Consider the following 13,658-nt stretch of genomic DNA (forward strand, 5'->3'; position numbering starts at 1 on the left):
TTGGACCTTGAAAACCAGCAGCAAGTAATTTTATTTTTATTTATTATGCAGTAATTATCCTAACTTGAGCAACAAAGCAATCAAGACTGTGTTACCTTATCTTCTTATCTTTGCAAACTTGGATTTTCAGCTCTGAAAAAAAAAAAAAAGAGAATGACAGCAGGTGGTGGATGATGCAATGTGTGTTTGCTTGTCGACTATTGAGTCATGTTTTGAGTTAATTTGCTCTCAAAAACAAGCACATCCATTGCATGGATTAGCATTTCTATTCTATCTACTGTAGTTTCATCATTGTTACAATTACCCATACATACAGTAGCTTAAAGAACTTTAAATAAATAACTTTCAAATTAAATTTTTTGTTGGTTGGACTAAAATAATAGGAATGTTTTTCTTTATTTTTTTTATTATGTGAAAATTGTGAATTTTCTTGCATTTGGTTATGTATGTAACAAATGGAAGTAAATAAATAAATGACTTTAAAACTTTCTTATACAGCAGTACATATACCCGATCCTTTCATTCCTGTCTTTTTAGTTTAAGATGGTAGCAGAGCAGACCATCTGAATGCAGAGCCCTCCCTCTCATACTATCCTATCCATCTTTCCTATCGAAGATTGTAGTTCTACCCTTTCTCTCTCACACTCAAGTTTAGTTTGCTGCCTAGACGTACCCTATGAAAGGCAGAATATTAAATCCAAAAAAAACTTGGAAACATTCCCTCGAGGTCAGTCAGCATGAGTTATCCAGATAAGAGTCTCTTGTAACCCGTTAGCTCACTTTGAATATTTTGAATATTTTGTTCTTTTCAAACAAGGGCCAAAGCCATAATAAGAGTTATGTACTTTTAATTAAAAAAATAAATAAATAAAATAGAGAACAAAATATTCAGGCAAAAAGAATGGAGAAGTAGGACCGGGAGAGGAGAGGATGTAGATAAGAGTTTAGCACTATGACTGCAACCCAGGGAGCCAAAATGTTACCCAAAATTGCACTGGCTGCCAATTGAGGTGAAAATATAGTTTAAGTTTGGTTGTATACGTTTTAAGTCTTTACATGTCTTTAAGTCTAGTTAGTTTCTTGACCACTTTGAATTTGGTAATAGAAAACACCCTAGAAGGGGTTAGCGGATATTTGACTTTCCATCTATTAAGGAATGTGTTTACAAATGATTTTTTGGCAGAATTTGACCCCAAATGGAATTCCAAAAGCGAAGTATCAATGGACAATAGAATAGAAAATGATCTAATGTCCCAGCTTTGAGATGACAATGCCAGCATCTATTAGACTTAGATCTATCTAATTTCTGTAAACAAATTTGGGTCCAAAATGCTCTATTGCTATAAAAATAATTATTATTTGGGTTTAGCTCACACCTTTTTCACTAGTAGCTCAAGGTGAGTTACAGTGCATTCAGTTATTTGCCTGTCTCTTTAGGTCTTAGAAGCTAAATTTGTACCTAAGGTTTTAGAGGGATAAATGACTTACCCAAGATCACAAGGAGCAGGAGCAGGACAATTTGAGCTGGCATTCTTTGATTATTAGCCCGGTGCTTTAACCACTAAGCTACTCCTCCAATAGCAGGTGTGATAGAAGCAAGGCACAAGCAAGTTAATGTGCTGAAGAACTGAAGCTGTCATGATTCTTCGGGGAGCTGCTCTAGGGATAGTCTTAGGTGACAGAGTCACTTACCTTTATTTTGATCTTCTCTCAGTCTGAGAAAAATGTGCAGCAGCTGTCATAGTAATAAAGTGTGTTACTGGAAGCCACAAATACATCTACATAATTGGTTACACTGAAGGCTGCTGCTCTTAGAGATCTCTTCTGTAATCCAGCTGAACTCTGTGTTGTATGAAAGGGAACATTCCCTGCAACTGTTGATTAGGCAGACTGAAATGGAGACGACAGGAAAGGACAGGCATGATACGAGTCATCTAACAGAATCAAAGCACATTACAACTAAGGATACACATATAAGAAGTTATTTAAAGATGAGAACATATCCCTAGTGGTTTAATGTACTGTAGGTAGTGCCTCCCATACTTGTCCTAGATATCTTGATTGGCAAGGTGTGTCCTGAGGACTGAGTTGAGAATCGCTGCACGAGACCAGGTCTTCCCAAACTTGTCAGCCAGCCAACCTGGTTTTCAGGATATCCACTGTGAGGATACATTTGCAAATACTGAAAACCCAATATATGCCCGTTTAGCTCATGCATGTTCATTGTGGGTATCCTAAAAAATCTAATTGACTGTGGAGAACCCAGGACAAATTGGGTACGATCTAATTTCTAGCAGTGATTCTCAGTGGTTCTCAGGACACAACCAGCCAATCAGTCAGGATAACCGCAATGAACACGCATGAAAAAGAGCTCCAAATTCTTTAAAAGGTGCTAAAAATTAAATGCACAAATTTGGGTGTGTGACTAATTTGCATACACAATTTAATTGAATAACGAGCTAGTTAGCACCAATAACTGAGACCTTGACAAGCAATTAATGGTGCTAATTGTAATTAATTAAAATTTACAAATGTAAATTTAGATGTGGCCTCTGCAGGTAAATTTTATGCATGGTTCTAAAAAGGGAGCACGGCCATGGGAGGGTCATGGACAGATCAAGGGTGTTCCCGCAATTTACGCACTCAGTTATTAAGGCAGAAGGATTTCCGCTGGTATAAATGGCTGTGCCTATAGTTAGGTGCAGTTCCCAGCGTCAAGCACTATTCTATAAATGGCACAGTGGCAAAATAACGTCAGATTTAAGGAGTTGGTTGGGTTGAGAAATTTTCAGTACCCCCCTCATTTGGGAGCCATGTGAATCTGTCATACAGGTTGGAAAATATTGGTGGGTTTTTTAACATCTTGGTGGGAGGGGGGGTCAGTGACCACCGGGGGAGTAAGGAGGTGTCATGCCTTAATCCCTCCAGTGGTTTCTGGTCAGTTTAAGCACCTTTTTTGCATTTAGACACTTTTAAAACAGGTCTAGCTCCAAAAGTCTAAAAAGAAAGTCCAGAACGTGCTTACCGAGCATCCGAGTCCTAAGCCTACCCAAAGCATTCCTCTAACATACCGCCTTAAGATTTGGACACTCTGGAGATAAAATAACCAGAAAGATGTCTAGAAAGTCTGTTTTGAGAATGCCCATTGGACATTTTGACTACTAAGACATCCAAGTGCTGGTTTATGCTGTCTTTTGGACGTCTATCTTTTTTGAAAATGAGCCGCTATCGTATGAAGCACAGCAAAAATACTTGTTGGGTCTTGTCACATACTGAGGCAAGGTCCTTCTCTCGTTCTCTGTTTGTTTCATATCCTGCGATGAAGACCATCTCTATCATGACTATATCTTTCTGAAGGTACAGCCTCCAGAACTACACACAATATTCTAAATGCAGCCTCACCAGAAACTTATATAGAGGCACTATCACTTCCTTTTCCCTGCAGGCCATTCCTTTCCCTATGTACCCCAAGCATCCTTCTGGCTTTGGCCTTCACCCTTTCTACCTGTTTGACCACCTTAAGATAATCAGTAATGACCCCCCCCCCCCCCCCATTTCTCATTCTTCTTTCGAGCACAGAAGTACTTTTCCTTCTAAACAGTACTGCCCCCTCAGGTTTCTGTAGTCCAAGTGGACTCTTCCTCTTCCCCCCTCTCTCCCTCCCCCCCCCCCAGATTCTTCTGATTACTTCCTCAATAAGTTCAAATCTACTTTTGGAGAGGAGAACCAGCCAGTACAAATAAATGTCTGTGCACAGAAATTTCATTGTTTGTGCTTTGGTCCCGCGTGTTCTATGTATTCAACCCCTCCAGAAAGCAGAGTCCAGAATGCAAAATATAATGTTTGATTACCTCATCTTCCTACCATCTATTTTAGGTCATATCTGAGCTCCTCAGTAACTCTCCTACAACATCAACCAACCCCCTACCTATGTGATCCCATCGAGCTTGTGAAACATCGCACTTACTTAACCTTGCAAACTATTCAGTGTAAATAAATAACACCAATGCTGGGAATCACCCACCTTATTAACAGACTCTAGTGCTGTCTGAGAAACTGCAGGGGAGAGAGAGCAGGAAATGCAAAGCCAAAGACCCACAAAAGAAAACATCAGATATACATTGCAGACAACAGTATCAGAGGGAGGAGAGCACAGAAGTAGCAAAGGGCAGAATGGATCATTTGAAAAGATTAATAAATAAAAATTCAAATCTAATCTAATCTAATCTAATCCTTAGGTTTGTATACCGCATCATCTCCACGGTCGTAGAGCTCGACGCGGTTTACAGTAGGAGAAATAGGAAGGAACTACAACAGAGGGTTAGAGGTAGAAGTGTGAAGAAAATTTACAGGACTTGGGATGCCAAGATATAAGAATTTCCTTGATTCCTAAATTGGAGGGAGACTTACATTTTTTGAGAAAAGCCAGGTTTTCAGATGTTTGCGGAAAACTTGGAGAGAGCTCAAGTTCCGAAGAGGGGAGGTAAGGTTGTTCCAGAGCTCAGTGATTTTGAAGTGGAGGGAGGTCCCTAGCTTTCCTGTGTGGTAAATGCCTTTTAGCGAGGGGAAGGATAGTTTTAATTTGTGGGAGGATCTGGTGGTATTAGGGTTTGAGGAATTCCAAGAAAGAGGGATAAAGGGAGGGAGGATACCATATAGGATTTTGAAAGTTAAACAGGCGCATTTATAATGGACCCTGGCGATTATCGGAAGCCAGTGGAGCTTGGCCAGGAGCGGGGAGACATGATCAAATTTACTTTTAGCAAAGATGAGCTTGGCCGCGGCATTCTGAATCCGTTGGAGTCTGTGGAGGTTTTTCTTAGTTAGGCTTAAGTAGATAGAGTTGCAATAGTCCAATCTGGAGAGGATGATGGATTGGACAAGGAGGGTAAAATGTTTTTGATGGAAGCAGGATCTAACTTTCCTCAGCATGTGAAGGCTGAAAAAGCATTTTTTTTACCAAGGATTGGAGGTGGTCATTGAAGGACAATGTGGAATCAATGATGATGCCCAAGACCTTGCTCGAGAACTCAAGCTGCAGAGAGGAGCCAAATAGAGGAGCTTACGGACTAGAACAATGGATTAATAACTAGGAAGCCAAGGCTCATATCCTGCTTTTCCTACTGATGCTCTTGTGATCATGGGCAAGTCACTTCACCCTCCATTGCTTCACATAATAGAGCTTATATAATATCACTGTACTGGAAATCTGTTACATTTTTTTAAGGCAGAATTTTTTTATTTTACTCTAGGTCTCAAACTCAAACCCTTTGCAGGGCCACATTTTGGGTTTCTAGGTAGTTGGAGGGCCTCAGAAAAAATAGTTAATGTCTTATTAAAGAAATGACAATTTTGCATGACATAAAACTCTTTATAGTTTATAAATCTTTCCTTTGGGCTAAGTCTTAATAATAATATTGCAATTTATAGCTAAAGAGACATATGATCAAGAACCTGCTTTATTTTACTTTTGTGATTATGATAAACATACCGAGGGCCTCAAAATAGTACCTGGCGGGTCGCATGTGGCCCCCGGGCCGCGTGTTTGAGACCACTGCTCTAGAAGTAATATTGTAATGAGGTACATGGAGCTGAAGTGTCAAAAATGCACTGAATCCACAGTAAAGGGAAAAATATGCAAAAATGGGAAAATGTTTTTTAAACTAACTTTATTTCTCTTTTAATTTAAGCAGTTAGAGGAGAATTTATGCTTATCTAATATTCTAAAATAGACCTATCGTTCCTTTTTCCAAATAAATCTTGCCATAGAAGTATAGTATATCTCATTCTTCTGATCCCAATAGAGCCATCAGACGCGGCACTCTATTGTGCATAAAACCCAGAGCCTATAGAGTTTTACTGACCGCTGCACTTCCTCATCGGCTCTGCATTCATATTTTATCAAATAAATTATTTTAATATTACTAAATATTGAATTATATGCAAACTTATCTGTAACTCTGGTATGGTATACTGCCTAACTTGCACCAGCCTTTACTTTTTTTATAGAATCTGCCGCCGACATACATATTTCATTTGCATGTATATATAAACTGCTTCAGGGCACGGTAATCTACAAAGAAGGCATTCAAAATATACAAAATACTTCCATTCCATTAAAAAAGATATATATCTTATGATATAACTAATCTTTTAACTTATTTATTCTTAACTATTCAACATTGCAGGCATACACATAAACATGGAGCAAACTGATTGGTCGACTCGCTACACACTGTTAACTCAAGAGATTCATTCACTAAAGTTAAATCAGGGACTGCCAATCTAGTTCGGCATTCAGACCCTTAGGTTCTAGATTTTGCAGCTCAAAGATCCATCTTTGTTCTTTATACTTGAGCAGAGACTCACTGTCACCATTCTCCCACTCGACTATAATCTCCTCCAAAACCCTCCACTTAAATTCCATTGGCTGATGTTTAGCTCATTCCCAATGGGTAACCAATGCGGCTAAAGGAGTATTATTTTTGAGTCTAGATTTATGTTCTGTCAGTCTAGTTTTAACAGTAGTCAAAAACAAAAAAGGGGGAGAAAACGCAATTCAAAAGAAAGCGCATAGATCTCCCTACATATAATTTATCACAGGGGCAAATTATTACTTAGATTACTCCATTTGATGGACAATAAGTATTGGTCCTAGAGGTTAAAGACCAGTTAGAACCAGTTCGTCCCTTCTACTGTGGAATCACACCACTGACAATAGCCACAATTGCTATGTCCCAATAGGGACTGTTGGACAGGTTCATAATCTAACCTCTTATATGTGAGTATTTCACAAATGGTCTTGCCTCTACAATATGCAAAAATTGGGGGGTGGGGTAACTAATTCATCATACAACTGTAAAATAGACTAAAGATTATAGACGAACTTCCTAATATCTACACTGTGAGGTAAAAGGAAATACTGCTACAATTCCATCATCTTGCTTCATTTTATATTGGAGCAGAAACTCTCTATTAGCAAATTTAGCCCATACTTAAGCTTGCTTAATCACGGTCTCTGGATAACCCCTATTTCTAAAGTATTCCATCATTAGAGTCGAGTGGAATTTTAAATCGTTCATAGAAGTACATAGTCTTCGAATTCTCAGAAATTGATTCACAGGAAGACTACGTTTCAGGTGGACTGGGTGAAAGCAATCAAAATGTAGGTATGAATTTTGTGATGCAGGTTTCTGAAAAAGTGTGGTAGATAGCTTATCATTCAGGTAGAATATATGGACATCCAAAAAGTCTACCCAATTCTTTTGAAAAGTAATGGTGAACTTCAAATAGTCTGTGAGAGAGTTCATCCATTCAAAAAACTGCTGTAAATCTTCTTCTGACCTCTGATGATGATAGAATAGTAGCCTACGTGGCCTACGTGTGTGAGTGTAATTTATTGATTCATTAATCACTGTGCTTTTATTCACTGCACCATTATTCACTTTTATGTTAGGCACACAAGAGATTTCCTGTGATGGTGTGCAGGTGGGGGCTTCCTGCCGCTGCCTTGTGTTTAGCGCTGGAGGCTTGTCCTCCCTTCGCTATTAACTCACACTGAGGATATCCCGTTTCACTTTTCCTTTGGTGTCTGATTTATATTAGTTAATTGTAGTTTAGGGTGTTTTACCCGGTTCACTCTCTTACGTCCAGGATACCGCTCTCTGAACCTATTGACTACACTGCATTTTTGTTATTTCTTTTTGCAAGTTCCTTCGGCAGTATTTTTTGGAGTTTTTCGTTGTTGATAGAATAGTAGCAGCATTTCCTTTTTTCCCTCACAGTGTAGATATTAGGAAGACCGTCTATAATCATTGGTCTATTTTACAGTTGTATGATGAATTAGTTACACCCCCTCCCCCCCATTTTTGCATATCATAGAGGCAAGACCAGGTCACAAATACCTAGTAAGATCCCAAAGACTAAAACAGATTTTATGCTGACAGATTGCCAATACAGTATATCATATTAAATTTAATTCTAAATATAGCATTCAAAACTCTCTATTGTTGGTTTCTTAATTTACTTGAACAATCTTTTGCTTCCATATACTCCAAGTTGGCCACTAAGCTCCCAGGATCATAATTGGCTCATTATTCCTCCTCTCTTGAGTACCAGGTTTGAGTCCATTCATCAGTCTGCATCTGTCCATCTGGCCCCATCATTCTGAAGTGTTCCTTCCTTTCACCTTAGAATGGAACCAAATAATAAAAGGTTTAAACCCTACTTTTTTCAAAGGCATTCAGGGATTATTATCAGGGTGTGGCAGGCTTGGTCGCCTCTGTAGACACAGGAGGATACATTTTTTGTCCTGTCTTTCTACTTTTCTTGATTATTTAATTGCTTGTATCTAATTTTATAATTTGATTATAAACTGCTTTGACTAAAGAGTGGTATAGCAGATGAATGAATACATATAAACATATTTCCACATACTATGCAAAATTCACTGCACAATACTTCTCATCAGATGTCCTTGATTCTGGTTGAGTGTAGGTGGTCTGAAGTAGTGAAATAAAGCAGGTTGGCACCTTCTTTCAGCAAATTAACTACATAATTACTGCAAAAAAAAGTCGAAAACAACACCTAGAATTAATTCTCTCTTACAAAGTATACGAGAAAAGAAAGACTGTGTATATGGAAAACCAGAGGACTCGGGTTAATTCTATCAGTTACCCCAACATAATTCAAGCTTGTCCTTGGGTTCCCCCGCCCTAATGAATTATGCAAGGGATATGTTTACATGCACTGCATGCAATGTCTGCAAATATATCCCTAACATAAATCATTGGAGATACCCTGAAAACCAAACTGGCTAGAGATCTGGCCGAGGTGCTAAGGACAAGCTGACTCACCATTGCATAGGTTACACTGTCAGCCAACTATAGAATATTTTTTTATAGAAGCTATTCATCTATGGCATACAAATATCTTTGATCTGCCAAATGCAATGTGTTTTGTCATATGGAAGAAATGCCTTTTATGAAACACTGCTTCTAAGAACAATTGTATTAGGTCCCGAGTGTCATTATAAAAGGTGCCTACTGTTATTATCCCCTGATTGTCACTGCTGTGCTCAATTCCCAAATAGATATATTTTGCAGGCTTGACTTTTTCCCCCCATAATATGATTTCTGCAATTCAGGCTCTGCTCCTTCATGTGGAACCCTATGTGCTTTGGCATATGGCTGTGTCATCCCAGCCTCACTCAGCAACTGTTAATTAACTGCAAGAAGAAAGCAGAGGAGGGTGTTAGATTACTTTAACGGCTGGAGGTCCGAGAAGAGTTCATCAGCTTTCCTAAATATATTAGGTCTGTATCTCCTTCAGTCTTTAACCTTTCACCTCTCTCATAAACAATAAACCAGAAAAAAATGGCGTTCCAAGTGACTGAGCAGGCTGGTTTGTTATCCAAGAACCTATATGATAAGTCAGTGACAGACCACTCCCAAAGCTCATTGCCCTCCTCGCTCTATTGTAAGAAATTATAATTGGCTTTTATAATATTACAGGGCATGGTTGGCAGAACATGAGGAGGTGAGTTCTGCACTGGATACTGCAGGTGTCCGCTTTTCTAAAGATACTATACAGATAAGAAAAATAAGATTTGCCCTTGACGCAGACAAGAATATTTTTGTTTTGTGTGTTGAGACCATAAATGAATTATTAACATTCTATCAATAGATGATACTTGCGGAGATCATCTTCAGTTCTCTGCGCACTGATGTCACTGAGCATTCTTGGATGTTGAGATTGTTAAGTTTTGCAATTACAGTAAAACCTTGGATTGCAAGTAACTTGGTTTGCAATGCAAGTACATACAGTATACACACATCACAACTAAGGCGATGGTTCTTCTCTCTCTGACGCTGCAGGAGTGTAGTGACTGTTCTAAACAAGCAAAGTCTTGCAATATGAGTACATACAGTATACACGCGTCACATCATCACAGCTGAGCCAATGGTTCTTCTCTCTCTGATGCTGCAGGAGTGTAGTGACTGTTCTAAATCAACGAGGTCTTGCAATACAAGTATGTATAGTATTTTGTATTAAAGTTTTTGGGTTGTGGAACGAATCGTCTGAGTTTCCATTATTTCCTATGGGGAAATTCGCTTTGATATACGAGTGCTTTGGATTACAAGCATCCTTCTGGAACAAATTATGCTCTCAAACCAAGGTTTGACTGTACTTGCATGTTTACCACAAAGTCTGTGCAGCAAATGCAGGGAACATCCCCTGCAACCTGCCCTGCATATACTGCACAGGACAGAGAATTAATGCATGGACACCTTTACTTATATTATATGCAACTATATATAATGCAGTGCGAGTCACTGTAGATAAAAACAGCATGTGGTAAAAATGCTAGCTGCCAAATGAAGGAGAGGGTGGGGGTTGGGTGTGAACAGCTTGCTGTTATGACTGGCCATAGTGCAGATGACCTTACCACCACCTCAAGAGGAGACAGAAAGTGCAGTTATGCTTCCGGCAGTGCAGTAGTGCAGCACGCTGTCAATGGAGATGTGGAGGCACCCCAAGATCTCCCTGATCTTATCTTCCCTCTTGATCAGACGCCAATGCCCCGTGCTGCACAACCCAGACTCTAACCAATCAAACTGCCAGCACCTTTCATTGCACAAGCCAACCCCCCTATCAGATCCTGACACCCCAATGCACAAGCCAACCCCATTGATCCAATAACTCTGCTCCTTACACAAAGCCCTGCCTCTGACAGCTAAGTCCTGCCTTCCCCAAACCGTACCTTCCCCCTACCTTCCAGCCTTCTTGGAAAATACCTGAGAGCTTAGTGAGGCTATGGTCCTTTTAGGCAGAGTCCTTCGCTACCACCCAGGTCAGTGCTTGAATCCAAAATAGTGCTGCTGAATGCTAGCTACCACTGTTGCTACCACTAGGAATTATTGACAAAGTTTGGATTCAGGTGCTGACCAATGCTACAGAGGAGAAGGACTGCTGCTACCAGAAAATGGAAGGGACGGTAAAGCTCTGGGGGCAAGCTTGGGACTTTAAATGAGGGAAAGTTTTTGGATTGGGGGGTCTGGCTTGTGTACTGGGATGTCGGAAGGTCTGGGTTTTAAGATTTTGATCAGGGATTGGCATGTGCTTTGAGGATATCAAGGATCTGAACAAGGAGTCTGGGTTGTTCATCAGGGGTGTTGGGGTTTGATCTGGAGGTTGAGATTGAGGAGATTGGTTTTTGGCTTTTGTTTTTCCTTTTTAGCTGATGAAAGAAGTTGCTGTAAAAGTGAACTGTGTTTGCATTAAGTACATTTCCAAATCAACGTGAGCCTATATTGCTGCAACCAGAACCAGTGCAATTTGAACTATATAATAAAATCTGGAACTGTTAACTGTTGGTGGATAGTTTTTCTTCTTCTCCTCTGTTGTCCTTTTATAGTGGTCCTTCAGGGAGCGCTGGTCTGCGCCTGGAGTGGAAGCTGGGTCACTGGCACTAGGCATACCCCAGCCCCGTCACAGTGTTAATTGTGTCAGGAGTTGGATCTAGCATCATCCGCAGGCCCCACAGGCCACTACTGGTAAAGCAGAGGAATTTTTTTTTCTCCCCAATTTTTGCTTTGGAAGCTAATTATATTTGGAAAAGTGGAGTGTACTGTTGGTGTTGCAAAGATTGCTTCCAAACTGTTTGCTTTTTGAGTTTTGAGTACCATATGTGCTTTTGTTTGAGATTTGGTTGCTATAAAGCCAGTGCCAAGGACTGAGTCAGGAAATTAATTTCAACTGGACTATTTTTTGAGTTTTGGCAGTGCTCTGTTGGAGCTGAGAAGGAGTACCTCAGAGGAACGCAAGTGCATGAAGGGATGACAGTAATTGGAGTACGCAGAAGGCATGGCTGGTTTGTGGTGTAAAGATACTCGATGGAGAGAGTTCTGTATAACCAATCGGAGGGGCTGGAAAGTGGATATGGAGCCAGATCCTGGAGGCAAGGCGACCGGAAGAATGGCGTGCTCAGATAAGGGAGCATGGCTTCACACTAAATCCAATGCACAGACTCATCAGTACCTGAGGAAAGGGTACCTTAGGGTGCTGGTGAAGGATAAAGAGTAAAGGGTCCCTAACCAGGAAGGAGAGGGAAAGGTGCCATAAGAGCCACACTTGTTTTTTGTTTTGTTTTTTTCTTTTTTAGATGGAGCCTGCCAAGCACGCACCCGGATGGGAGGCCAAAAAACGACAGATCATGAAGGCAATGAGAGAGTCCATGAGGACCCAAATGGACATTTGGAAAGCTGACTACACTGGCCAACAAGCGCAATATGCGGAGCTGCTACACATGCTTGGGGAACAAGTGCAAGCCATCCACAAGCTTGCACAGCAGCAAGTGACAGATCAAAATACAAGCACCCTGGTAGGAACTTCCTTTGGGGAGCCTATTAGACTTAATAAGCAAGCACCAGAGGATGATATTGAAGATTTCTTGTTGGCTTTTCAGCGGGTGACTGGGGCATCTCACTGGCCAGTGGACCAGTGGGCGTTGACACATCCCATGTTTAGCAGGGTGTGTGTTGGGGGCTTATTGCACTTTAAGTCCTGAGCAAGCCTTGGACTACAAATGCATATAAGAAGTCTTGTTAGATTACACTGAACATACTCCCAAGCAATATTGCATGCAGATCAGGGCCATAAGAATGAAGCCTTGAGAGAGGCCCAAGACCCTAGTTCAGAGACTCAGGCATCTCTGTGAGAGGTGGCTAGCACCTCACATCCCTAGTCTTCCAGCTCTGATTGAGGAGTTCATAAGAGAACAGTTTGTGGAGGCAATATCCCGGGAATCCAGGGAGTGGATAATTTTTTGACCGTGACTCAGGAGGTGTGGAAGTGAAACACCTTCCTGGGGGGGGGAGTTAGGCAGGGTAAAAGGAGTAATAGGAAGGTGTGTTACCAGTCCCATAAGACTGGTCCTTTAGTAGGATCAAAGTCAGACAAAAGAGTGATTCTGGTTGGGAGGAGGGGTGGAAGCTTGGAGAAACCCCAGGAAATTAAAATTTCTGTACAGGTAGAAAGGGTGCCAGTGCAAGCAATGATAGATTCAGAAGCCAATCAGTCCCTCATATCATTACAGGCATGGGTTGATATAGTCCAACGCAGAGGTTCTCACTGCCTCACCCTCAGGGGGACCACAAAGATAAAGTGTGTGCATGGTATCTCTTCCATATATCCTTTGAGATTGATGAGAGTAGAACACAAAGGGAGAACATACTGGATGGGGTAGCCCTGACACCTCAACCCCCCTAGGTTCTATAGCAAATTTATTAGAAACTTCTTCACTAAATATCCTTATCCCCTCTCTCAATATAGCTAGACTAGACTATTGTAATACGCTCTACTAGGAAATTACTCGGAAAGAATTAAGAAGACTACAGATAATACATAACACAGCAATCAAACTATTAACCAAATCGAAAAAATATGACCATGTAATGTCATTGTTTATAAAAGTCCACTGGCTACCAATTTCATACCGAATCACTTACAAAATTCTTTTAGTAACATTTAAATCTAAAATCTCCAATAAACCATAATTCATAAACAGATTAGTAATTCCCTACACACCTAACAACATACTCTGATCTCAAAATCAACATCTACTAATTATACCATCACCACAACAAATAATACACGAC

Source organism: Geotrypetes seraphini, chromosome 14, assembly GCF_902459505.1.
Source record: "Geotrypetes seraphini chromosome 14, aGeoSer1.1, whole genome shotgun sequence".
NCBI classification, from domain to species: Eukaryota; Metazoa; Chordata; class Amphibia; order Gymnophiona; family Dermophiidae; genus Geotrypetes; species Geotrypetes seraphini.